Below are 27097 nucleotides of genomic sequence, written 5' to 3'. Positions count from 1 at the left end.
AGTTGAGGTATGTGTGCCCGTATTTTGCTTGTGATATGCCCGAGAGCCTTGAGCTCTCAAGGGAGGTGGTGATGGACAAGGACAGGGTGTACAGGACAAGGAACAGCTTTGGTGTCACATTCCCATAGAGATGCCTGTTCTGCTTGGGTGGAGGGATCTTACCTAAGTGGGTTCTTGTTCCTTCTATGCTCCCATAGACATTTCTGCACAAAGAGATACCCAAGTGGACCCAGAGAAAGAGGGTTCTGTTGGCTGTAGGTATCATAAAAGCAGACATGGAGAAACTTATCTTGGACTGGAATTGACTAGAGAGGGTAGACATGGGTAGAAGAAATCAACCAGAAGAGTCTCTGGCAGGATCTTAGGGTCTGAAGCCAACAGAGGATGGAAAGAGAGATTTAGATGCCAATAGCTCAAACAACACTAAGCACAGATCCCGCTGTCCTCCTTCAGAATCCATCCTACCATCCCATCCCTAGTGCAATCTTGTCAGGAGGTCAGGATGGTGTGAGACCCCATCGGCCGGAAGCACCACCTGGCAGTAAGTAGAGGGAATGGCCAGGATCTTGCTCTTGGGAACAAAAGAAACATAGGCTCAGCAGGGCTTTGGAAGTCTGATTTCCAACCAGCGGGATCCTAACTAGGTTAGAGTCAGGGCAGCTGTGGTCCTGATGTTTTCCTGGGGTGACCCAAAACTCAGATACTTGGTCCAGATGGTGATTTGAGCTGTTCTTTGAAAGCTCAGCCTCTGTTCAGAAGAGAGCCAGGCATTGCTTCAAGTGTCATCCAGGTAATGTGTGCGTGTGTGTCTGTGTGTGTGTGTGACCTCAAGCTGCATCCCAACCAGAGTTGTCCTCACCTGCCATATGACATGAAAGTCAAAGAGATTAGCTTTAGAAAAAAAAAAACATGTGGCTTTCTTCCATCTATTTTGACATGGCTTTGTATAACAGATTAAGATCAAGGGGGACCATGTGGGAAAGAATCTGCTATCTCATCCCCTGACTGGGTTACTTGCTATGTAACCAGTGATTAATACATTTGGTCTATTGTGCCAAGCCAGATACTACAGATGGCAGGGAAGGACATGACTCTTGAAAGCTGGTATCCCCTGAAGTCACTAATGGTGTATCCATGGAGGTGCGGCATGACTCAGTCATCAGACTGGAATATGTGCCCAGACAAGAATCTTTTTCAAAGAACACCCCTACACCACTCATTTTGAGAAGCATCTCTAGTCTTTAACCATGACACAAAGGATGCTGCCTTCTTTACTGCACTTGGGTAAATCCAGTCTCAAATAATAGCATGCAGGTGGAGGAGGTACCCATTGAGAGAGGCCACACCTTCTGAAGATGCCAAAGAAGCCCGTGAAGGTGGAACAGTCTCAATGGCTATCATCTACTGAGCCAGATGGTTTATGCTGTGTGCCACTGTGATTACCACAATGGCTCATGGGTATGTGACTTTTGGGGGATGAGAAAACTGAAGCACAAAGATTTCAAGTGACCCACCTGGGCTTGCAACAGCAACCCCAGAACTAGAACTTGACTTTTCAAGGCAAAATGCCCCACTTTGTGTTTCTGCTTCTTCTCTGCAGTTGTATAGCACACAGATCTGATACATGCCATACATGAGTTTCTTTGTCCCAGCATTGGGGACTTCCCATCACATCATTGGGAACAACTAAATGACCAGCTGTCATCCTTGAGAGATGCTAGAAAAAGCTAAGAGATTATAGCTGCACATCTCTGAGACTCTGTGGCTCTGGTGGGATCTACCCTCGTAGTTACTGTAGAAAGGTGGAAGTCTTGTATTGTTCCTGTTTTTTTTTTTTTTTTTAAGATTTGTTTTAATATATATATATATATACATATATATACATATGTGTGTGTGTGTGTGTGTGTGTGTATGTGTGTGTGTGCTTGTGTAAATGTATATCACTTAAGTACAAGTGCCCATAGAGGTCATGAGAGTGTATTGGAGTTAGAGGCAGTGTGAATCATCACCTGGCATAGATGCTGGCAACTGGATTTGTGTCCTCTGGAAGAACATGAAGTATTCGTAATGGCTGGGGCATTTCTTCATCTTCAGCCTCTTATTTTGTTTTGAGACAGGGCCTATCTTAGGCTGATTTTGTATGAGTGTGTGTGTGTGTTGTTGTCGTTGTTGTTTAAAAAGAATCCCTCAGAGAAATAACATAAGGGAGGGAGGATTTACTTGGCCTCATACTTACTCTTACATACTCATACTCTCACTCTGACTTTAGGAGCTGCTGTTCTATCATTGTAGAAAAGGCATGTCAGCTGTGAATGCTCCACCCATGCTGGCAGAACATTGTTCCACAGATTCTTCACATCTTGGTGGATCAATGAGCAGAAAACCCAGAGCAAAACCAGAGACTACATAACCTGGAAGGCCAATCTTCAGGAACCCACTTCTCTAGTCAGGTCATACAAAGTTTCCATAGCATCCTAAAACAGTGGACCAGCTGACGATTGAGTATCAACACTTGGAAGATATCACATTCAAACCATAATGAGATCTCATCACATATCCCTGGCTAGTCTTGAGCTTACCACCTCCCAGACCCTCCTCCTGTGTGCTGGGATTAGTTTTGTGCCATGACACCTGTCAGGAATGAGGATTCCAGGGAAAGCATCCTGAGATTCAGCATCTCTCTGTACAGATGGGGACAGCCATATTCTGGTGCTGACTTCAGATGTGAATTTCTGCCTAAAAGTATCTCAGTACTTGGCTGAAAACTTCCTGTTTCCTGAGTTCTTTTGCATGAGCTTTATAGATGTCAACAATTACACTTAATGGAAGATTGGTGCTTTATTGTTAATTTTTTTTATTTATCAGAAATTGACGTTTGCCTTTGAAATATGTACAAGAGCTATTTCCTAAAGTGTGATTTTTCAAGTGTTGTCTAACAATAACAACAACAGTCATTTTTTCCTGTAGGCATACATCTTTGAGATGTTAATATCATCAAATGAGAATATATAATTCTACCCACAACAATTCTATCTATAGTTCTTAATTCTTTTTTTTTTTTTCAGGAGCACAGGAAATAAAATAAGACTGTGTAAAGCAAAAAAAATTTTCAAGGTTGGGAGCCATTACTTTGTACATGAATACACACATGTGGGCAGACATGCAATTTACATTTATGCGCTTGCTCTGCATGGTGACATGTAAAAACTCTATCCACATATACAACCTTGATCTCAATATTTTAAAAATACAGACTGAAAGCCATACATGATGTTCATGCTTGCCATTCCAAGAATCAGGAGGCTGAAGCAGGAAGCTCGTAAGTCTGAGGCCAGCCTGGGCTACATACAGATAGCTCACCTCAAAAGAGAGGAGGGCTGGGGATCTAATCCATTGTCACAGTGCTTACCTGCCATGCGAATGGCCAGACTGGGCTCTTTTTGGCTTACTTGAAACCAAGCAGCTACAGTTATAAGAGACACATGCTCTGCAGGTTGCCACCGTTCCCTGGTCTCCCTGCTACCATGCAAAATGAATTTCCATGGCTGCCAAGTCCTAGCCAACATTTGAGTCTGTGTCTACAATGCAGCTAGTGCCCGTGTTGAAATCAGTCTGTCCTTGGCTTCTTTGTTGATATGTTTGGTTTCACTGTGACTAAAACTAAAGAAAGGAGAACCCCAAATCTCCAGTGTAGGTACAGGCAGGCAGCCTTCCAAAAACTTTGCTAGAAATGAATGTAAGAGAGTCTGGACAGATGGCTCAGTGGTTAATGGCGCTGGCTGCTCTTCCAGAGGACCCAGGTTCAGTTCCCAGCTCCCACATTGGGTGTCTTATAACTCCCTGCAACTCCAGTTCCAATGGATTTGATAACTTCTTCTGGCCTCCTCCGATGTTGGACTCACATGGTACACAGACATACACTCAAGAACATACACTTACTAGATCTTTTTTAGTTTTTTTTTTTTAAGAAATGAATGTTAGAGAATATGCTTATTTACCTATATATCATCCATTTATTTTGTACTTCCCCTTTATACCAGGTAGCCATCGCAGATAGCTTGCCCCTGCAAGTTTCCCATGGCCCTGCATCAATCCTGCCTACCTTCTTCTTGCTCACATTACATGTTTTTCTGTCTCTAACCTCCTCCCCCCTCTATCATCCACAGCTACTGAAGAAAGGCCCCTGATCTCGCCCATCCCTGTCTTGTGCTTTGCCTCAGGGCAAGGTCTGTAGTGTTAAGACCAGCAATGGCCTGAGAGAAGAGACTGAGGACCCCCCGGGGCTGCTATTAATATTGGACTTTAGACACCTTACAAGTTAAATAGGCATGTGTGGGCTCATGGGGGGAATGAATGTCCATTACTAGAATCTAGTTTCTAAGGAGAAATTTAACCCAGATTCCCAACAAGGCACTTGAAATGAACCCAGACCATGTCATAGTTGTTAGTGAATATGGTGTTTATAAATTCCTGAACATAATTAGGTTTCTTATTTGGAACCTAACTGTCCTTGAAAGTTCTGGATCTATTTCCACTGTGACTGAGCATTGGTGGGACATGCTGATGGGTGGTACAACAAGGAAGCAACTCACCAAGCAGCACTTGAGCACCTACTGTGTGCAAGGTGCTACAAAAAGAGGAGAAAACACCAACATAGAAGGTTTGCAACCAAGTCTAAGGTTATGGTGGGTCCCACAGTGAAGAGACTGACACATGGAACACTCAGTGATAGTGAATGCCAGAAAGATCCACAGAAGAGCAGAATGAGAGGCTCTCGTGAAGGAGGTGGCTGGAAACAAAAGTAAAGAGGTGGGTGATACTTCAAGTGGTGCTCCCCAGAAATCACATTGCCCATCAGGCGTCTCTGACAGAAAATCCCTAGGAGCAAGGACTTTCAAAATGTCGTCAGGAAACGCAGTAGGCTGTTTTGGGTAGCTTATGGCTGCTGTGATCTATACAGCTTGAATTTGGACACTAGGGATCAAGAACACAAGTAATATGAAGCTGGGATTGGGTGGGCCATATGCTTAGATGGAGATTCACCAGCAGCAGCCAGAAGCTCAATGTGTTTATTATACAGGGATCTCTGTGGGGGAGTAGTCTTAGGCGATGGTCATCTACGATAAGAATGCTGTGGTCAGTACTTTCCACACAAACTGGTTTGTCTATAGTGGGGTCAGGAGAAAACCTTAACATTTTCCTGAGACTAACCTGGGGACGGCCTTGACATTCTCATGGGTCTGAGGATGTTTTCTGCATGGCCATCCTTGTGTTGACAATGCCCATTCACTCTGGATGTCATCAGCTCCCTGCACGGTGGCCCATCCATAGGAAAAATGAAGTGGAGGGTGGATGAGCTGCATTAGAGCTATGTTGGATGAGGACCTGAACATCACACAGAAGGGTGTGGATGTGGAAGGACAGAAGGACATTGAGACTGGAAGGCCAGTAAAGAAGTCATGCCAATGAGTAAAACCTAACTAAGAACTTCACTGGGAGAGAGGTAACAGCAAAAGGATACATGAAAGACAACTGTGTTTAGCGGAAGTATTGGTGATGCTATCATTAACGCTTACATCTAGCATCTATCCATCTGTCTGTCCATTTGTCCATTCATCCATTCATCCATCTATCCATCCACCCATCCACTTACCCACTCAACCATCTATTGCTGTACAGAGACACTGTGATCATGGCAACTCTTACAAAGGAAAACATTGAATTGGGCATGACTTTCAATTTCAGAGGTTTAGTCCATAATCATCATGATAGGAAACATGGTGGCACACAGTCAGACAAGGTGCTAGAGAATGAGCTGAGAGTTCTCCATCTTGATCTTCAGGCAGCAAAAGAAGACTGCCACACTGGGCATGAGACCTCAAAGCCCCACTTCCACAGTGACACTCTTCTTCCAAGAAGGCCACACCTCCTAAATGTGCCACTCACTAGAGGCCAAGAATTCAAACACATGAGTCTATGGGGGCCATTCCTATTCAAACGACCACACAGAGTATGTGTGTATGGGGACATTTCTCCATCTTAACATTTGATTTGGAAGTTTTTCCTAATACAAACAACTGGCTTAAAGTCAAAGATAGGGGAATCTGAACATTCTAGGGTGATTTACTAAGCAAATGTTTTGTATGTTATGAAGGATAGTTTTTAAACCATTTTCATCTGATCACCAGCATGAAAGATACTTTAAGAGAGAAGATGAAGAAGTGAAATGTTTAAAAGCTCTCTTAGGGAATCTTAGCACCTATTCAAACCATCAAAGGCTTTGAAAGCCCTGTAGTTCAATACAGCAGTAGACTGTTTAGCTTTTCATAGTTCAAATTTTGACCACAGGGTCCTTTTTACTGAGTACTATTTACAAACCCTCCCAGAAAAAAAAAAAAGCATTAAAAACATTGTTACAAAGCTCGATATAAAGATAAGGGATTAGTGAACTTCAATGCAGTTGTATCAGCTAGATTACTGCCACCCTTCATCCATCATCTCAAAAGTAACTCAAAAGGGGCTGGGGGGATGGCTCAGTGGGCAAGAGGGCTTGCGGTATAGCATACAGACCTGAGTCCGCAACCCCAGCACCCATGTCAAGAGCTAGGCATAGCTGTGCATACCTGCATTCCCAGAAACCAGATCCCAGTTCAGTGAAAAATGCTGTCTCAGGAAGGAAATGAAGAATGTTCACTCAGGATGCCCAGGGTCCTTCTCTAGCTCCCATATGCTCACACAGGTGTGCACACCTGTACGTAGACACAACCACACACATTTATGATGTAACTGAAAGGCCACGTATTCAGGGTATACTGCACAGCAATACTTCCTGTGATTGACCATTGATTCATGCCTTGGGTTTACTGAGTACCCACTATGCACCAAGCATTCTTTTTGGCATTAGCCCTGTGGTTATAATTAAGATATGTCTGTTGGGAACTAAGCTCACAGTTTATCCAATAGCGAGGACTCTCATCTGTAATTTGAGATACATGTTTAATCTCCCATCCCCAATTCCTCTCTGAGTTTCTAAATTATATTTATAGAAATCTATCTTGTTCTAGAAAAGTTTTTTACTAAAGAGGCTAGTTCTTGATGCTATGGTGTGCTTACAGACAGGAGCCTGGCATGGCTGTCCTCCGAGAGACCCAACAAGCAGCTGACTGAGACAGATGCAGATACTTACACCCAACCAATGAACTAAAGTCAAGGACCTCTGTGGTTGAATTAGGGAAAGGCTGGAAAAAGCTGAGGAGGACAGCAACTCCATAGAAGACCAGCAGTCTCAACTAACCCAAACCTCTGAGATCTCTCAGATACCGAAACAGCAACCAGGCAGCTTACATGAGCTGATCCAAGGCCCCCCAACACATATACAGCAGAGGACTGTCTGGTCTGGCCTCAGTGGGAGAAGATGCACCTAACCCTGGAAAGACTTGAGGCCTCAGGGAATGTGGAAGCCTGGCAGAGGAGGGGCATCCTTTTGAAGACAGGGGGAGGAGAAATGGGAATGATGAACTGTGGGAAGGTGGACCTGGAGGGTGACAACGACTGGACTGTAAAAAAATAAAAGTGATGATGATGGTGGTGGTGGTGGTGGTGGTGGTGGTGGTGGTAGTGGTTAAGGGGTAGGATTCCAGCTGGGCAGGGGGGTACATGCTATCATGCTATTATCTCAGCTACTTCAGCAACAGAAGCAGGCGAATTACAAGCTCAAGACTGAACTTGGCTACATGGAAAGTTCAAAGTGAGCCTCAGCAACTTGGTGAGATTCTGTCTAAAAGGTGGAAGGATGGCTGGGATTGTGTCTCAGTGATGGACCACTTACTCCAGATGCACAAGGACCTTGGTATGATCCACAGCACCAAAAGTAAAAGAAAGAGAAAAAGAAGTAAAGAGCAGGGAGGGCGGGAAGGAAGGGGAGAGAGACTAGTGACTCAGTTTCTCTTTTGGTTGGGAGGTTTGAGATTAGCCTGAGCGTTTAAACACACCATCTCAAATAAAAAAGTTGGGGACCTATTTGGATGTCACAGAGCCCTGGGATCTTTTCTGTCTGATGCAGAGGGTCATGAGTCTATGCAACTATATGCTCTCCCCGAGTCAGCATGTCTAGCTAACTCTTGGAGACCAACTCTCCCTTTTTATCATGTTATCTCCTTCTGTCTTTTTTTTTTTTAAATAATGATATCTGACATGCTGAAGCTATCTAGCAACACAACTGAAATAACCAGCAGTTTTTCATTGTATATTTAAAACAGCAATAAAAATGGGTTCTCTGTTGTAAATCAGTAGAAGCCGGCTCTGCTTAGGAGGGATTAGGAGAATTTTGCATCTTTACGTCTGGATGTTTTGCGAGCTTTCTATAGAGGATGAAAGAGAAACTTCAGCTCTTAACCGCCCCTGTTAAAAATTGTGTTTTACACGCAGTGTAATTCAGCAACCATTAAGCCTTAAATGGGTATTAAGTCTGAAACAAAGTAATGAAACACACAGAGAAACACGTGCTATGGATTCTTCAATCTGGATAGAAAAAGGGCTGATTCATCCGTTTCCAGGCCAGGCAAAGACAAAAGAGCTCATCCCAGTAGGGCTGCCAGGGGTTTCGCAGTGTGTAAAGTATTATTAATGTCGGCCTCATTGGTGCTTGTAAAAGATTCATGGGCCATTTCCTCCCTTTGAGAATTCCCGTTGGCGCAGTTGCTGCCCTACGTCTTGGGCCACTTTTGTGATAGCAGCTGCCAATTCTGTCATAACTCCCTATCTCATCCCGGAATCCTAGAGTTTCAGGGCCAGATGGCGATGAGCGGGGCATGTAGCTCAGTGGTAGAGCTCTTGCCTAGCACGTGTGAGGGCCTGGCTTCTGTCGACAGCACAGCAAAGACAGAAGTCCAAAGCACAGTAGTAACTTGTCACATGGTGAACCTAGCTATCATCCTTTTTAAATGACTAGTCTTGGGTTTTGTTTGCTTCTCATCTTCCTTCTTAGTTTTGATTAAAGACTGGCAGAATGCTTTTTGGGGACTAGAGTGTGAGGCCAGCTAAAGCCCTATAAGGTGAGAGTCTAGACTCCAATGAAAGCTAGATCAAAGTGTTTCAAGGACACCATGCCCAAGGAATAAAGAGACCCCAAAGTCCCTGTGAAGATGCCACCATTGATTATAATCAGTGTGTGCCTGACCTATGTTGCCTTGTGTCAAATTCAGCAGAGCAACATCCATGGAAGAAACAGGGTGTTGTTACAGTGAAGGGGCTCATTCCCCCACAAATTTGTCCAGGGCACAAGGAAAAATGGTGACTTTATATGGGAAAGCCTGGGCATATGCCACTTTGGCCATGTGACCAAAGTTATTGTCCATTACAAGAGACAGTGATGGTGGGTACCTCTGGTAGGACCCACTGAGAAGGGAACACTGTTTCTGTGATATTCTTATCCAAAACATATAACCTTACTGTCTACATGAATAAATGGACTCACCCTAAAAGAGAAATGTTCTTGTCAAAAAGAGGCCAGCATTTCTTTCAATGTCCATCTTGTGAAAAATAGGGCGCATCACCAAGGTACTGCCAGAGACTGGCAAAGAAGTTAGAAACATGGCCACTAAATGGGCTCCTGCACTGGATCCTGGCACAGGAAAAACATCATAAATAAAATAACCCAGTGATTCCAAAGTAGGATCTGCAGCTTCTTAATACTGTTGTACCAATCAAGAGGAATTTAATCTCTTAATTTTGGTAGTTGAGCTATAAGTAACCTAAGATGCTGTCATTGGGGGCAGCTGGGTGGGGCAAGCCTAGGGACTCTTCCAACTTGTCTCTTGTAACTCTTATGCTGTCTAAAGCAGTTTCAGAATAAATAAAAGAAAAGAGAAGAAAGGCTGCAGAGGCAGGGCAAGAGTCACGAGATGAAAATATAGTATACTATAGATCATTCCTTCTAGAACCTTCTAAGTACCAAAAAGATGATCTGAGGTCTTGGGGAACTAACCTTTCCAAGCTGAGGTAATTTGAACTTGTGTGTTATCATAGCCACAGCACACACCAATCACAAAAACATCTGAAAATAAATCCATGGGTATGGAAGGGATTGAAGAATGTGCCATTTACTCCATCAGTGGGAGCTGGGGGCAGGGGAGCAAAGAGTTCTGGGAAGTATCTTTCAGGAAGACTGGAGTCAGGCGGTCATCCTGAAAACTACATTGCCAAAGGCTTGCCTTGCCTGGATTCCTGGAATATACTATTGTCAGAGGAAGGGATGCTGAGTATGGAGCCAGAGTAGCAGGAGAGAGGGTGACTTGGTTCAGGGTGTTCACTACATGTTTCTGACAAGGGAAGCGTGTTCTTGGAAATGTTCTCTTCATTATACAGCTATCACTTCAGAATGTGTGTGTGAGGAGGAGACATGTCCAAATCCCAAAGAAGAAAGCTTATCCTTGCATTCCATCTGATGCACAGAGCTGTGTGTCCATTAGTGGTACATTTTGCAAAAGGGTCAGATTGTGGGTTTTATGGTATTTTCAAATGGGAAACAGGTCTGGCTTCTCCTGGGCTCAGTTGTCCATTTCCCAACAGACTGGAAACACCAGCATTCAAGACACATGGCCAGAAACTTGGTTGGCAAGATATGTAAAATCTTTTGTACAGAAAAAAAAAACCAACAACTATTTTTTCTCCCAGTGGCTACTCTTCTACATTCTCCCAGTTTCCTGCAGTAACGATGGTGACGTTTGGCTTCAGATCCATGGATGTGGTATAAAAAGCCACCTCCAGACTCCAGATCCAAAAATCTCATGGAAGATTAACATGGACGTCAAACTGACGGTACCAATTTAAGGGATTTAAACATTCAGCATTAGAGTAAACAAAATCCAGTGGCAAAGGTTTTGGACAGCTTCAGCGATGTGCCACAATGCAAGCCAGATGTTGGGGAACGCAAACCTCATAGCTGCATGCTTTCCATTGCAGCCATCACAAGAGAGATGGTAGTGGAGGGTGACTGGCTAAAGATGGAAGAACTAATAATTATTGATTGACTTTTATGGGGCAGATACAATGCCAAGGACCTTTACAACCCATCTCACTTAAATGTACACTGATGCTACTGTTATTTATAGGTAAGGACAGAAGAGCTCAGACATCAGTCATGCACCCATATAACACGGCTGGTAAGTGGCTAAATCAGCCTTAACTTAAATGGGTAAGGCTTTTAAAAAATGTTGCTCTTTCTTAAAAATTTAATGTGGACTTTTAGTCCCCACGCTCCAAATTTTGAGTTTGTCACAATGCCCACTTGTCTAGCTAACATCAGCTTTTGATGCCACGGTGGTGGCTCACATTGCCCTGTCCACAGAATAAAAAGAGGGTTACTCAAGGTGCTCACAAATGTGCATGATGTCTCGAGTCTCTTCCATTTGTCAGCATTTATACTCACTGTTTGGTTTTACAATTCACGCATGTGAAGGTATTGGCACTCTTTGAACACACTGAGAGTCTATACCCATGCTTGACACCTGCTAGTCGAATGAATAAATGGATGGGTCAATGAGAAAGAATAAGAGAACCTACTTGAAGTAACCAATATTTCTTTCTTATATTTTAAGTAGTATTCTATAGAGGTACCATGAATGTTACATCTTCCTGTGAACAATTCACTAAAACAAGACTCCTAAAATGGAAAAAATAGCCCCATCAGTAAGTACTTACATGCAAGCATGGGGACACAAGTTGAAATCTAACATACTCATAGCAAACAGAGAAACAGGAAGTACAGATGGATGGATCCCCATGACTTAGTAGCCAGGCGTCCTAACAGAATTGGTAAGTCCCATGTCCTAGTGAGAGACTTTGTCTCACAAAGTAAGGTGGACAGACCCTGAGGAATGACTCTTATGGCTGACCTCTGACCTCCACATGTATAAACATACATGTACCTGGGCTTCTGCACATCTCTGAACATAAACACACACACACACACACACACACACACACATACACACACACATTCATTTTACTTAACATTTAGTAGGCTTATCCCAGGGATTCTCACCGAGGCGTTTCTGGCCATTCTGCCTTGGGGACAATTGAGAATTTCTAGAGATACGTTGCTTGTCAGCAATAGAAAGTACCACTGGCCTCTGATAGGTAGATCCCAGGGATATAGGTAAATATTTAATGATGTATGAGACCTCCTGCCTCCAACAAGGAAGTCATATAGTCTTATGGTTGAAGCAGCCTGTTTTGCTTAATTTAGTGGTATACATTCATAGCAATCAAACCGTGGCTTGTTTCTTTCTGCATTCATTCAGATGTTTGCCTCCCCCAGGCTGCTATGCATCACCTCAATTTAGCCTGAACTAGCCCAAGAAGGCTAGAAACTTCTGGAAATATGTTTCGGGAAGGGCCAGGGAACTTCAGTCAGTCTCACAGTGGTATTTTTGCCTGCTCATTGCTATCTTCTGACTGTCTATGACTCGAGTTACGTAATAGCTCCAGCACATGAATTATTTACTCAGACATAATGCCTGCAACTGCTATCTTTGTGTTTCTCCCTCTGCCAGCTCATCTGGTTCATTACATTGGAATTTTGGTCATACCCCTCCTCCTGCTTCCGCACTAAATTATCTCCCTAACGTAGTATAAACAGAACAAGCTTGTGTGTGATATGCTTAACTGTTAATTTACCTAATTAAACTAATTCAATTAAATCATTTACATCTTTTTGGTAACTCGCCAGTTGATACCCCGGCAGAAGTGGGATGTTTTAGAAGATGATTGTTCAGCAAATGAATGGAAAAAAATTATAATGGAACACACAAAATGAGACAAGCATCCAAATCTCTTGGCTTGAAAATTAAATGCTATAGAAAAAAAAAATGCTGCTTTTATGGGGCACTGTGATTAGCTATTTTTCTTAAATCAATTTTCTCTAGAATTGGTATTTTAACATAGTGATGGTAATTTATTGTGTAAGAGATATTTTAAACACTATTTATATGTTCGTGTATTTGGTATGTTTAAGTAATGTGTGCTCGTTCTTATGTTTGGCTACGATTAGCGAAGTCTTTTCGCAGTGTTAGCAAGACAGGGATGGAGCCATTTCCTTTGAATGAATGTGCAGAATAATTTTCCTAAATTACACAAATATCTTCAGGATACATTCATATTTCATTTACAGCCACCATCTAAATGTCCCCGTCATTGTGATAAATGCAGAATAGTAGACGTAAAACATTTTATGCCAATAAAAATCAACAGAAAATAAAATCAAGAAACTCTAGGTAGGAGAGACTAAATAATCAGGGGTATGTGTGTGTGTGTGTGTGTGTGTGTGTGTGTGTGTCTGGTCATCTCTTGGCAGACATGGAATTCATATGTGGTGGAGAACAGCTCCAGATGTTCTAAACTTGATGATAACCCAGAACATGGCTCCATCTCTCCAGTGCTTCCCTTGGTTACTGGGCAGGACTTAAGTTTTTCCAAAGGTCTCTCTAGTGTTCTTCCTCCCCTCTTCCCTTCCCCCTCCTCCCCCCCCCGTATTCCTCTCCCCTCTATCCCCCACTTTCCTCTCTGAAACTTAACCTACTCTTATCTCAAATGATTACCACCTGAGATTTCAGAGAACATTAGAAAAGTCCCCAAATTAAACCACGCCAGTTTTCCCCCAACTGAGCACCCTCTCAGAGCCCCCTGTGAAGCCCACAAGACCTCACAGAGAACAATCATAACACCTGCTGCCTTCTAGGCATTTCTTCATCCAAACCAAGCAGACAATAGTTTGTCATGGGCTACCCCAGTATCTATGAACTGCCTATAGATCCTTAGGTTGGGTCTCATGAGCCTTACCAAACCCCTAGCTACTTTTATTATTATTTTTTTTCTCTATTATAAGACAGGGTCTTGCTAAGCTGCCCAGCCTGGTCTTGAACTTGCAATCCTAAGTCAGCTTCTGATGTATTCAGTATACAAGTTCTATGCTCCTAGGCTCTGCTCGGCTCTTATAGGATGCTAGTGAAATTGTATTAGAACCCTGCCTAGCCTAGTGACCTAGTTTTTAAATATTTATTAATTTGTGTGTCTGTGTGCACTTCAAGATGCACATGTGAAGGTTAGAGTCCGTTCTCCCCTTCCAACATGTGGGTCCTGGGATTAGTCTCAGGTTGCCAAGTATAGTGTAAATACCTTACCCACTGAGCTGTCCTGCTGGCCCTTACAGGCCTAGTTTAATGTGATAATCTTCCTCCTCAAATATACCCACATTCTGAGAAACAGGAGGTTAGAACTTTTACAGAGAAATTTGGGTAGTGGACATGATTGAGTCTCTAATTCTTTGTTCATCAAGAGCTGTGAGAAAAAAATATAAATTCCTGCAGTATTGAAATAGTATCAAAATGCCAAATGTGAGGTAGACACAGTTATAGGCAGAAGGCTAATTACTCCTTGTTGTTCAAGCCATGCCTGTGGCTGACAGTATTAATCTCCCTAGCCTACAGGCTTCCCGTTGTCTTTTTTTCTTCCACTTTTCCCTCCCTCCATTCTCCCCTATGTAGTGCTTTGCTGGATGCTGACTTAGATACTTAGCAGTGATTGGTTTAGGTCCAGTCATCTGGTTCTAAGGAAATAAGGGCTTCTAGGTAAAAGATTCCCATGAATAAACTGAGAAATAATAGCATCTCCAGACATGGGTTACCTCTTTTGAAGCTCCTGGTCAGTGGAGTCCCGTAGACATCCTAATATTATGGGTTATGGCCAATGTTTTTAGTCACCTTCCAGAACTTGATGCTAAGACTCTATTAATGAAGACACTCCCATACTTGAGTCTCAGAACATAGCTCAATCAAGGTGGTGCTCTTCTGGAAGTCTCATCTCTGTGGGATAGCTTTCACAGTTCTGGAAGGCACTGTGCATGCTATTCAACTGTGAACCATTTGAGTTACAATAGTACAGTGTCTAGCAAGATATACCTACTGGCAGGATAGCGGCAGGAGTGTTATGTGAACAACCAACCACTTTCTAATTGGCTTAAAGCCCCACTCCATAGATAGAACGCATGCCTAGCATGCCTACTACTCTTGACTTGTCAAGAATCTATAGCTGGGTAGGCAATAGACCCTAGAGGAAAACCTACTACTTTTTGTCTTGTTTTGTTTTGTTTTGTTTTTTTGTTTTTGTTTTTGTTTTTTTTTGGTTTGGTTGGTTTTTTTGTTCTTGTTCTTCTAGACAGGGTTTCTCTGTGTAGCCCTGGCTGTCCTGGAACTCACTCTATAGACCAGGCCTTGAACTCAGAAATCTGCCTGCTTCTGCCTCCCAAGTGCTGGGATTAAAGGCGTGTGCCATCACCGCCTGGCAACCTACCACTATTAATCTGCTAAATGGCCATTCTACTAAATCACCTTTTAAGTATTTATCTTCATACCCATAGATTAGTATACCTTTCAGTTCTCTTCAGAGAAGCCCTCTCCTACCCCAAGAGATGGTGATTAAAACAGAGACTAAATTAGTCAGTGTGCAGAGGATAAGATTACATAGTGCTTAATACTAAATGGGACATCTCTGCCACAACCCCTGATGATCCTAAGGCTCAGGGATCATCATGGGAGAAACAGCAGAGATGTTTTAAGAACTAGAGGCAGATTACAGTGAAACAGTGTTTTCTGGATACAGCCTTGTAGTTGTATACATGAACTCACTGTGGCTATCACTGCATAGCCAAGACCTGTACAAGATCGAGCCAGATGAAGTCCCAGCCTGGATGTGGGAGGGAGTCATGAAGTCCTACCCTTGCTGAAGAGCTACTGGCAATTGATGGCTACTAGGAAAAGAGTCAGTTTTCCTTGGGGATGACCTTGAGAGATTACCCTTGTTCCAGAAGATGGTCCTGTATTGATTGTACTACCATGGACTCAGAGAGTTTTAAAAAGAGTACATGGAACTGGGCTAGAATAGTGGTGGGGGGAGGGGAGACTGGGAGGGAGTTACAGGGGGAGGCAATGGCTGGAGGGTGGAGTTGATCAAAACATTGTCATATGCATGTACAAGAAGATACCTGAACAATAAAAAGGAATCAGAAATGGGTTGTTTTCTTTTTCCTTTTCTCTTTAAATCTCTGGGAAATAACAAATTACAGTGGGATGTCTGGAATTCACCCATGCTGTAATCTGAAGGGGCCTGAGAAGAGAGCAAGACACCACACCAAGAACAGAGTTATTTAGGAGAGATGAAAAGCCCATGTCTTCGATGATATGAATGAGCCATTGAGCCACCCATCTGAGAGTCCAGCCCAGGGCTAACCATACGGAGAGGTGACATAAAGCAGTCCCTTACTGATTAAGCCAGTCTGGGATAGTGTTTACCAGTCTTCACCACAAAAGCATCCCAACCAACACAAATAGCTTCAAGCTCATTACTTGTCACCGCTTAATGCCTTGGGTGCTTAATGTCCACTTGGTACCATTATTGTGTAACCCTGTAAGATCAGGGGTGTCAAATGCTCAGTACAGCCAGGGCTCTACATATAGGGCCCATTGCTGACTCTTATTCTTCCAGAGAATTTTAGTTTGAATGAGAATGGCCCCCATAGTTTCATACATATGAATGTTGGGTCACTAGAGGAAGTAGGAGGTGTGGCCTTGTTGGAATAGCTGTGGCCTTACTGGAGGAAGTGTATAACTGGGGATGGGCTTTGAGGGTTCAAGGGCCCAAGCAACTCCCAATGGCTTTCTCCCTTCCTGTTGCCTTTGGATCTGGAGGTAGAACTCTCAGTTATCATTCCTGTCTGCGTGCCGCCATGCTCCCCGCCATGACGATAATGAACTAAACTTCTGAAACTGTAAGCCAGCCCCAATTAAATGCTTTCCTTTATAAGGGCTGCTGCGATCATGGTGTCTCTTCATAGTAATAGAACACTGACTAAGATCTCTACTAGCCTGGTCTTGGCTCTGCTTATCTCTCTCATCTAACTGCTCATAGACTGACTAGTCCCAAATGGTTACACCACTGATATTTTTAAACACAGAACTGTAACGAGAACCACTAAGACAGCTTGATACTTGAAGAAACTCTATGACCAACTCGTTTGTAAAGTCAGAACCAAAAGCAACTACTGACCTAGGGTCAAGCATCTCTACTTTGGCAGAAAATTATATGTGGTTCTGCAGGAATCTCCTCAACCTGAAACTGCTGACTGGGCTGGAGCTCTTATTGGGAGATCCTTTCAACATGATGCATCTAGATGGTGGTCTCAACTGGAGCCAAGGGACCCTAGCTGAAAGACAGCATCTCTGCTTTCTTCTTCTTTGTGATTTTTACTGCCATCTCCTTCTTGTGTGCCGTAGATTTGCACTTACTGAGGAAACGCTTGGCTGTAGAAATAACTGCAGCACAGGTGGGGGCAGGATAGGTGGTAGGTATGGGAAAATCTACAGAAGTATGTACCTTGGAATCACACCACAAGGCATTTTGTCCCTTGCATTCAATACTGTCCACTGTGGCTCAGAACGCACAGCGAGGCTGAGACTTCTAGAGGATGCCTAGAAGCCCAGCTAGGAATGAACCTTATGTATGCATACAATTCGGCTCTATTAATTGCTTAATGTATGTCAGTCAATACGCCCGTGATTCCTAATCTCACTCAATCCTAACTCTAAGGTATGAAGTCCAATTTATAGACAAATTCCGGGATTCCAGAGGTAAATGAACTTGACTGAAACTATGGACAAGAAAAGCCAAAACTCAAACCAAAGGCTGTGTTTCTCTATCTAGGGGCTAAAGGGTCTGAGAGCTATCTCCAGTGCAGGACCAAGTAAAAGACCATGGGTCACCCCCCTCTCCTGTCCCCCCATCCCCTCCATGTGGAGCACTTCAGGTTTTGGTCAGGCAAAGGAATGCTAACGGAGGAAGGATGGTCCCACTCCATAGCCTCAACCAATCACAGAGACTGTCTCAGTCTACTCACGTGACCAATGAGCACGTGATTACCAGCCATGACTCCTCCCCCTTAGAGAAAAAAATCTACCTAGGCGCTTGGGAAAGCACCAGTGATCTGGAGCACCAGATTAAGGGGCCGCAGCTCATTCTTCCCCGCACAAGTAGGGGCCCAATCGATGAGGAATAGTGAAAGGAGAACAGAGAGCGGAGTCTACCTCCCTTACACACAGACTTTCTGCTGCCCACGTACTCACAGTGATACCACTCCCTCCTCCCATTTCCAGTGTCTTCTTTTTGTTTGCAATCTCCTGCTTCCTCCCAGCATGCATGTTCCCTCAGGCTCTGGTTAGCCATACCTCAGCGACTACTAACCACTAACCCACTTATGCCAGCTGATGTGCTTGTCTCCCGCTCCCCCCCCCAACCCCCACCTGCCACCCGCCCCCAACTCTGGGCAGACTGGCTTTGACGGTCAGAGCTCACTGGTGACAAATAGGCCCTTTATGCTTCTGACCTGGTGGGGCCAATTAATCACAGGAAACTGCATTTTCTGCATATGCACAGCCAAGAGCAGTCCCTCTCTTCCACAGCAGGCAGGAAGGGGCAGAGATCCAGGAGAGTTTGCTTGCTTGCTTGCTTGCTTGCTTGCTTGCTTGCTTGCTTGCTTGCTTGCAAACTTGAGCAATGAGAAGCAGGAGTGGGGAAATGTTGGAGAAAAACTCAGAGGGAAAAAATATCAAGAAAGGTGCCAAATGAAAATGGAGGACGAAGGAAAAGTTCAAGTAAGGCAGTGGCTGTCCCATCTGAGCTTAGGAAAATCAAGTGAATGGTAGACCAGGAAAGATGTGGGTCAGAATTATGTAAAGCATACCCACAGTGAACGGATGTGATATGGTTTGACAGCCAGGAACACCCGAGAGTGTGAACACTTACAGAATACACTCAAATGCATATAAGAAAGCAAGAAAGACTCACTCCTGTGGACCCAGACGAATGAGGATACCTGTGTCCGTGAGATTCTTGCAAGACAAAGATGACTGGCTAAACTGTATGAACTGCAACCAACCCGAGACCCAGTATGACGTATTTAACGATCTACTTTTATCACAAGACATAACCCAGAGGAAAGAGGTTGCAGAGAACTCAGAAGCCCCACCTTGGCCATTCTCCCTGATCCTCAGAGACATGGAGTGACAGCTCAGAACAGTCCCAGGCAGCTCCATTTCAAGCTCTGTCTGCATGCATAAAGATGTCAGTGTGCTGATTATTCTGATTACACTTTTAGTGTAATTTACGGGGTCCAGCCACTGCGCCTGGGTGTCTGGCCTGTACTCGCTGCCCTGATGGTGCCATTTTTAAAATGTCAGCCTGGCCGTGATTCATGGTGGATGCTAGTGGCATTGCTGCTGACCTGAAGGAGCCAGGCAGTGATATTTAATTAAAGAAAAGAGAGAAATAGTCTTGAGAAAAGCGGAGAGCAGAATCTAAAAGGACCAAGTTCCTCTTTGGCAAGATGGACAGCTCAGGACCGGGAGACATACAGCAAGTTCAGGAGTTCCTACTTACTGGTGCTGTGGTATGGTCTGCTCCCCCTTCCCCTCCCGCCCTGTCATTTGTGAGTGGTGGGGTCTTCTTTAATGAGTGAGACAGTCCTGTGGATCCTAGTCGCCACCATACCAAGGGCTCCATTTGTTCCCTCTGCTAGGATTCTCTGGGAGGCAAAGCTGTCATCTTCCTGCCCAGTGGTGTGGGATCTACCCATCCTCCTGCCTGCTGCAGACAGCAGCATCAGCTTTCTCTCATGTTTGCTTTTCAGTCTGCAAAGCATGCACTCCATTCCTATCTCCAGACTGGGTGATCTTCAGGGTGAAATGAATACCACACAATGGATGCTGATGTGCTTTGCTGCTTGTTGTGGTTCCCACCCATCCCTCACCAACACAACAGTAGCCACCACTCAGCACTGAGATGGCATGCTTTGTGAATAAGCACACACACACACACACACACACACACACACACACACACTTCCATATACAGACACACCTTATTTGGGAGGCCTAATAAGCCAGTCCCTTCTCCAGAAGGGAGAGGACAGAATTTCTCATTAATAGGAAGGTCACTGTGGACTGGGGGGGTTGAGAAATAGAGCCAGGCTTTGTCCAGGCCTGCGGGAGCTGGGCTATTGTCTCTTTGGTCCCCTCTCCCCAGTGACCCCAGGGTCAGGGGCACACATGCTGGCCTTGAACTCTCCGTCTGTCTCTCCCACCATGTTAATTACTATTCCCTTTGGTCAGGCTAAGAAAACAGCCTCGCTGCATTAGTGCTAATTAAGATGAGGGAGCTCTCCATTCTGGCAGCAGCCATAGGTCCCCGCAATGTGCAGTCCAGGAAGGGGCTTTGTGTCAATCTTATTATGGAGGAAGAAAACACTTCCCTGTGCTCTTTCCTGATGGGGGTGACTGATACAATGCCCTCACTCCATCCCCTCAACAGTGAGTTCGCCTCTTCCATTACAAACGCATCTGCCCCCAGCCACCAGTAGTGGGTGGGGACAGGATGGGTCAGCTTAGACACACAGGACAGGGGCATAGCTCCATTCCCCTAAGTCAAGAAGACTTAGCAGGGCAAACATAGGGTCATGTCCATTTCTACCTCCATCTGTTGCCTCCTTCCTCCTGCAGTGCCATAAATAAATTAATGGAGAATAAATGTGTGTGTGTGGGGGGGATAACCCATGCTGTTACTCCTTTCCTTAAACCTAAGTCTTTAGACCCACAAAGTTACTGCTGAATCACGAGTAGAACCCAAGGCTCTAGACTCTAGAAGGTTCCAGAGTCTTCATAGGGAAGGACAGTTCTTACTCATGATATCTTCTGGTTCAGTTCCCCCCTTCCATCCTTACTGTATCATCTGTCCTGTGAACTATTGCTGTAGCCTATACACAATTCTAGTTTCTCTAGATGCCTGTCTATACTTCTTTAGGTCACCAGAATTACATTTCAAAGAACATAAGGGAGGATAACATATTTGGTTTATGAAACACCTCGCTGATCTATCCATGGGGGGCTGGGGGACATGTAGCCTGGTTTATCAGCCCTTTACAACTCTGGCAAAAACTGCTCTCCCTTGTTCTGAATTCCTCTACTCCAGGGATAGTGAGAATAGATGTTTGGTGGCCCAGGAGGAAATAGGTGTCTATTGCTGCCCTTTGGAAATAGTTTCCCAGATTTTAAGAAAAGCAAAAATACAAAACTATGAACAACCTATTTTAGGATATTTATAGATAATTGTAAATAATTAAAATTATAAGGTTGCCTTCACAGTTGGAAACTCTGGCCTATTCTGGCTGTAAGAACTTGTTGCTTGCTGTTCCCTGACTAAGACAAACATGTTCACCACCACCTTCACACTTGGCTCCTAAGTCTTCCATCTCTGTTCTGTGACATCACTAAGAGCTGTCTATCATGGTTACCCAAACTCAGAACCAACTTAGTCTCCATTGTGGTAGCTCTACCCTGCCAGGTGCACTGCTGTGCTCCAAACAGTAAGAATTTCAGTTAAAAATGAAGTTAAAGGATTTGCATGTTTACAATATCATATAGGATATACTTACACTAAAAATTATTCATTCTTTATCTAAAATTTAAATCTAACTGGGCATTACATTTATGTTATGTTGCTAGCTAGTTCTGCCTAACTCACCTTGCCTTTAACACCCGCCATGTCCTTGGGGCACTGTTCTCAGTATTGGCAGGAACAGTAGAAAACAAAATTTATTTAAAAACATCTAGGCCAGAAGAAATGCTTATTAGAAAAAGGTGTTTGCTACTAAGTCTGACAATCTGCGCTTAATCCCTGAGTCCCACAGGTTGGAAGTAAAGAACGGACTCCTTCATGTGATTCTCTCACCTTCACACATGAATCATTGTGTGCACACTCTTGCACACAAACACCCACCCACACATTCATATAAGTAATAAAATCCTATAAGTCCCTTTGCACATAGAGGTTGTACACTGTAGGTAGAATCAAGAGCTTTCTTCTTCTCTTTCAATGCTTCTTTGGTTCTAGGACGGTCAGCTGTACCACTGAGCCTAGGAACTCACACAGTCCTTATCTCTAAAACAAGGACCTGGTACCTTTGTGCAGTCGTGATGAGTGGGTGAGGTGATGAATGTGCTAATTATTGGTGCAGGACAATAGATGGCAAGAAGTAGGTGGCTGATGCATTGAATCAGGTGACACATGGTACTATCCCTAATTGTTTCTGTTTCTGTGTCCCCTTGATTACAAAGAGCCCTTCAAAGGAAAGGATAATGTCCTAATTACCTTTGTGTTTTAGTCTTTGACAGGACGCTGGCACACAGTTGAGACTCTATGAACCAGGCTGTGGGTCACAATGATACATGCTCAAGTCCTGGTAGGACATGGATTTTTGACTGCCTCCTACACAGCAAGGGGAAAGGGAATTTTGAAGCAGCCATCTCAATAGAGAAGGCCAAAAGACCTAGATTCTGAGAAAAAGTGGCTTTCCTGGGAGCCTAGATGGTGCTTTTATGCATTACCCCCAAGAAACATTAACATTCATCTTACTTGGTTTTTTTGTTTGTTTGTTTGTTTCTTTGTTTGTTTGTTTGTTTTATGGATGCTAGGTAGACTGGTTAGAGCTATACCTTTAAAAAAGGAGCTTTCTAACTCTTCTAGGCTACTTAAAATATTATACATATTCCATAAAGTTCCATTATTTATATTTTTGGGCATTTAACTGATCCTAAAGTTTTTTTTTAATCAACTGATCCTAAAGTTTTTTTTTAATCACTTACAATAGCAATGTGAAGAATTGTAATTTGCAGAACATGTAAATTGCACGATTTACTTTCTTGGGAGAAAAAAGTTGGAGAAATTTTGTCACAGAGAAACACTGAATATAATGCTTGAAAGGTATTAAATCTCTGACCTCTGTCACATGGAAATACTTTGACTATAATACTTGAAAGGTATTTGAATTAAGGGAGAGGTGTCGCCTTGAGATGAGTCACAATTTCCTAACAGTATCTGTGGAGATGAATCTTCATATAGGATGGAGAAACTAGACCTTGGGGTTCGAAGCTCATCTCCAAGACCACACCCTCCATTTGGCAAGAAGAAAGCTGGGGACAGATTCTTACAAAGGTAACTGGTTGATTATCTCACATGGAGGAATGAGTAGGTACCCTGAGCCTTTGAAAAGTTCATCTTTATACTAAAAATCTATCCCAATCTAGTGTTGAATGAGGAGCTTGATTTATAAGCAAAAATGTTGAATTTGGTGGGCTTTGAATTTATTAAAACCTTTAGAAGGTTTTCCCAAAATAATTGGTATATGGCACTGCAAATGTATGGTCCAATTGATGTTATTCTTCAGTCTCATCCCTACTGATGACAACCAATTGTTGGTTCCTTTTCATTGACTTTGGACTTGACTTTTAGGTCCTCAACATAGCAGCAGAGATGCTTACTATGAGATGACTGGGATTAGCATGTTACTTCATAGTCTAGTCCACATACAGATTTTAAAACAAATAGAACAAACCAAGTGGAACTAAACTTCAAAAATAGTTTGGGGGTACCAAGGGACAAAAATAGGGTGGTACGAAGGTAGGCATGTGCTTTACCATTGAGCCATATCCAGTCCTCCTTTGGCTGGCTTTTGAATCAGGGTCTCACTAATGTCCAGGTTGGCCTTGAACTTTCACTGTAGCCCAAGAGGTTTTGGACTTGAGATCTTCCTGTCTTGCCTTTCCAAGTAGCTGGAATTGTATGCCTGTACCACCACACCCATTTTAAACCATTTCCCAGGGACTGAGGAAAACATAATTCAAACCACTTCCATCCCTCTGAGATAACCTCTGAGGTCCCATTTGATAGCTGTCTTCTGGTTGGTGTCTTACAACCCTTCCAAATCCAAGGTCACACCTTGTTGTTCACACAATGTTCACACGATAAGGAGTATTTCAAACACTAGTGCATCTCTTTGCTTCTCTTTTCCCTTTTTTATTGTGTGATTCTCATGCATTGAATTGAGGTATAGCTGAGCAGCCAAACATCTCCTGTTGGCTTAATATCAATAGCAGTAATTGAGCCATAGCTAAGCAGTTATACAGCTATACCAAGCTATATCATTGCTGGCTTGATAACAATAGGAGCAAAAGAAACCGAGGAGCAAAGATGATTTCTCATAGTAAGGTCCTGCTGGATAAACTCATTCTGTTTTGGTTTTGTTTTGTTAACTTCATTCTATTTATTTATACTTATGTGGCTATAAGAGGCCACATGAGTCTGGATGTAAACAGGTTTTATTTACATCATTTCCAACATTTCCCCCTGTTTCCCAGACATAGGGATGTTCAATAACCATCTAAATTATAAAGATAAGGGCATATACCACTGGCACAGTTCTTGCTTAAAATATGCAAAGCCCCAGGTTTGATCTCAAAAAGAAATATGCAGATAAATATTATCCTAACAATACTGATGCAGAAGGTGTGTCTAATGAGATGGAGCTTGACTGAGATTAGCACCTGGCCAGGTCACAGACTATGGCAGTCTTTCAGTTTTCCAGAGCTTCCTCCTAACTCCCTATGTTTCTCTCTCGCCTGGCTAGACAGGCAGGAACAGTTGCTCAACCACAGTCCTCTGTGGAATGGATCATGCAGGCAGGTCAGGGCCTGCTGCCACAAAGCTGCCACTGGGTATTACTGTCACTTCAGACAGCAGCCTGCCCCTTGCAAAGAGAGATTTCAAACCCCCAAGCTCAGACCCCCATCCCCTTGTTCTCCTGGTCTCATAAAAATAGAAAGAACACATGTTCCCATTAGTCGCTTGCTTGAGGGGTGCTGTGGGGTATATGCAAGCAGCCTGCACACTGGAACCAAATTTGAATATCATTTGCATCTTCCAGGTAGACAACAGATACCTCATCAAAAACACATGGCCCCCCTACCCCCCTCCTGCTCAGCAAGACACTGACTGAGGCAGACCAGATGACATTTCCTGGGAACAAGGCCTCTCGTTTGTATGTTTTCAAATACACTTGATAAGACCCCTCCTGGCGATGACGGAGGCCCACCCCAGCTGGAGAGGCATTCAGAGCGGCTTTTAATTAAACTTCTGCTTGCCAAGAGTGGTTTGTATATGCACAGGAGACAGCTCCTGGGGGAGCTATATAGATACCGTCTTTGCCCCTGTATGTCTTGAACTCTTGGGGGTTATGAGGCAGGGACAACCCCTTTGGAAGAGCTTGGGGGTTGGGGATAGGACAAGCCATCTTCTCCTTCTAGAGGAGCCGTAGTAACTCTCAGAACAGTGATCAGAGTTCAAGCAGGAAGGGACAAGACTGCACTGGCTGTCATAAAGGTTATGTCACAGTCAGCCAGAGGGAAAAAGCCTGGAAAAGCCTTCACATCCTACAGGTGGCTTTGTTATTGACCCATGTGTCCACACTGGGAGGGGAGCGAGCCCCAGAGCAGGGGGTGTCCTCCATGGCTCTGACCTGCCTTGACCTGACCTTTGTCACTCTATCAGGATGTATGGTCAGTTGTTATCAACTGTCAATAAACCCTCCAAACACACACTTTAATTCCGAATATGGCAAGGTCCATCTATTTGCTGATCGATCTCGGACTTGTAAGTTGACAAAATGCACAGTCCCTTGTCTTCTTACCATAATATTGAAAATATGTGCTGCGACAAATGGAATGATCTGGACCTCTTGAGCTCCACTCCTGGGCCCCCTGGTAAACAAACGAGGATTGATTGAGATAAAAGGTGAACGGGAGCTCTGTGGTGTGCTTCTAAAGAAACTGAGGCCACTGGGCTAGGGAACTAATTATGCCACAAGAGAAAGTTTACCTATCCCAATCCAACGCTATGAAGACAGGTTAACACTACTTTGCCTCCACACCCATCATATGGGCGGTATGTAAAACAGTTTACATGTGTGCAAATAATTTAAGCAAAAGAACCTGAGTGTTAGTGATCTACTTGAACAGATATTTATAGTGACCCAATGCCTTGGTCCCAGACCCATTTCCACTTGACCTTGGCTGGTTTGTCTATGGCTTTGTAACACCTTTTCTTTTGTCTGTTCTTTCCTAAGAAAACAATGTTGTGATTTTACTTACTTCAGTATGAGATGGTGATGGTGGTGGTGGTGGTGGTGGTGGTGGTGGTGTGTGTGTGTGTGTGTGTGTGTGTGTGTGTGTGTGTGTACATGTGTGTCTGGAAGCCAGAGGTCAACATTAGGTACCTTCCCTAACTGTACACCACCTTATTTTAAAATTGTTTATTATTTCATTAGATTTTTCCTTTTGTGTGTCTGTATGTGGATACGTGCATGAATGTGTACATTTTTGTGTGGTACATACTCATACATGTGTGGCACATACAGGTGTGAGTATGTGGGTGTGTGCCTGCATATATGACTAGAGGTCTGAGGATGATGGGAGGAAAAATCCTTAATCATGCTTTTGGGAAGAGTCCCTCAGTCAAACCTTGAGCTCCCGGACATAGCCAGTCTCATTAGTCAGCTTGCTCTGGAGTGCCTATCTCTGTCTTCCCTGGCTGTGCCGAGGTTCATGTGGTTTATAGGAGATCTGAACTCTGGTCCTTAGGCTTGCTACAGCAAGCACTGGAACCACGGCACCTCCTACCTAGGCTCTCTACCTTATCCTCTGAAACAGGATCTCTGCTTAGACCTGGAGCTTGCAGGTTTGGATAGACTAACCAATCCCTTCTGTCTCCACTTTCCCAGCACCGGGCTGAGACATGTGACACTGTGCCTGTTGTTTCTTATGTCGGTCTTGGGGGTTGAACTCAGGCTTTCATTCTTCACCCAGCAAGCCCTTTACCAACGGAGCCATCTCCCTGGCTCTCATGCTGTGTTAATGGGAGAGGTCAGATAACAGAATGGGTTGAACTCCCATTCCTGGGAATGTTGAACCATTCTCTGTATCCCAGTGGCTGGGACAGAGATAGAGGCGAGGTCTGAGACACTAGCGACGAGGCAGACCAGTGGACGGATGTGACACTCCAGTTGGCAGAGTGACACTTAGAAAGTTGCCTGTACGCTTTCTTCGTTAGGTCTTTGTGTGGTTTAGGTATGAGAGTAATAGTGGCTTCATAGAACGAATTGGGT

General features: G+C 43.8%; 1 long non-coding RNA gene across 2 annotated transcripts in view; it reads left to right on the top strand.

Annotated features, from left to right (window-relative positions):
- Nucleotides 1-27097, top strand: part of LOC116070137 — a 96598-nt gene that overhangs the window by 24476 nt on the left and 45025 nt on the right. The window contains exon 3 of one of the 2 annotated variants that reach the window (XR_004110288.1): nucleotides 7116-7160. The exons of the other annotated variant lie outside the window; for it this stretch is intronic. This is a non-coding gene — a long non-coding RNA (uncharacterized LOC116070137). Of the gene's footprint in view, nucleotides 1-7115; nucleotides 7161-27097 lie in introns of those variants that run through there. 2 annotated transcript variants of the gene reach the window in all.

The sequence above is a fragment of the Mastomys coucha genome, unplaced genomic scaffold, assembly GCF_008632895.1.
Source record: "Mastomys coucha isolate ucsf_1 unplaced genomic scaffold, UCSF_Mcou_1 pScaffold22, whole genome shotgun sequence".
Lineage (NCBI taxonomy): Eukaryota > Metazoa > Chordata > Mammalia > Rodentia > Muridae > Mastomys > Mastomys coucha.
The sequence above is the reverse complement of the archived record's forward strand: the minus strand, read 5'-3'. Positions and strand labels throughout refer to the sequence as shown.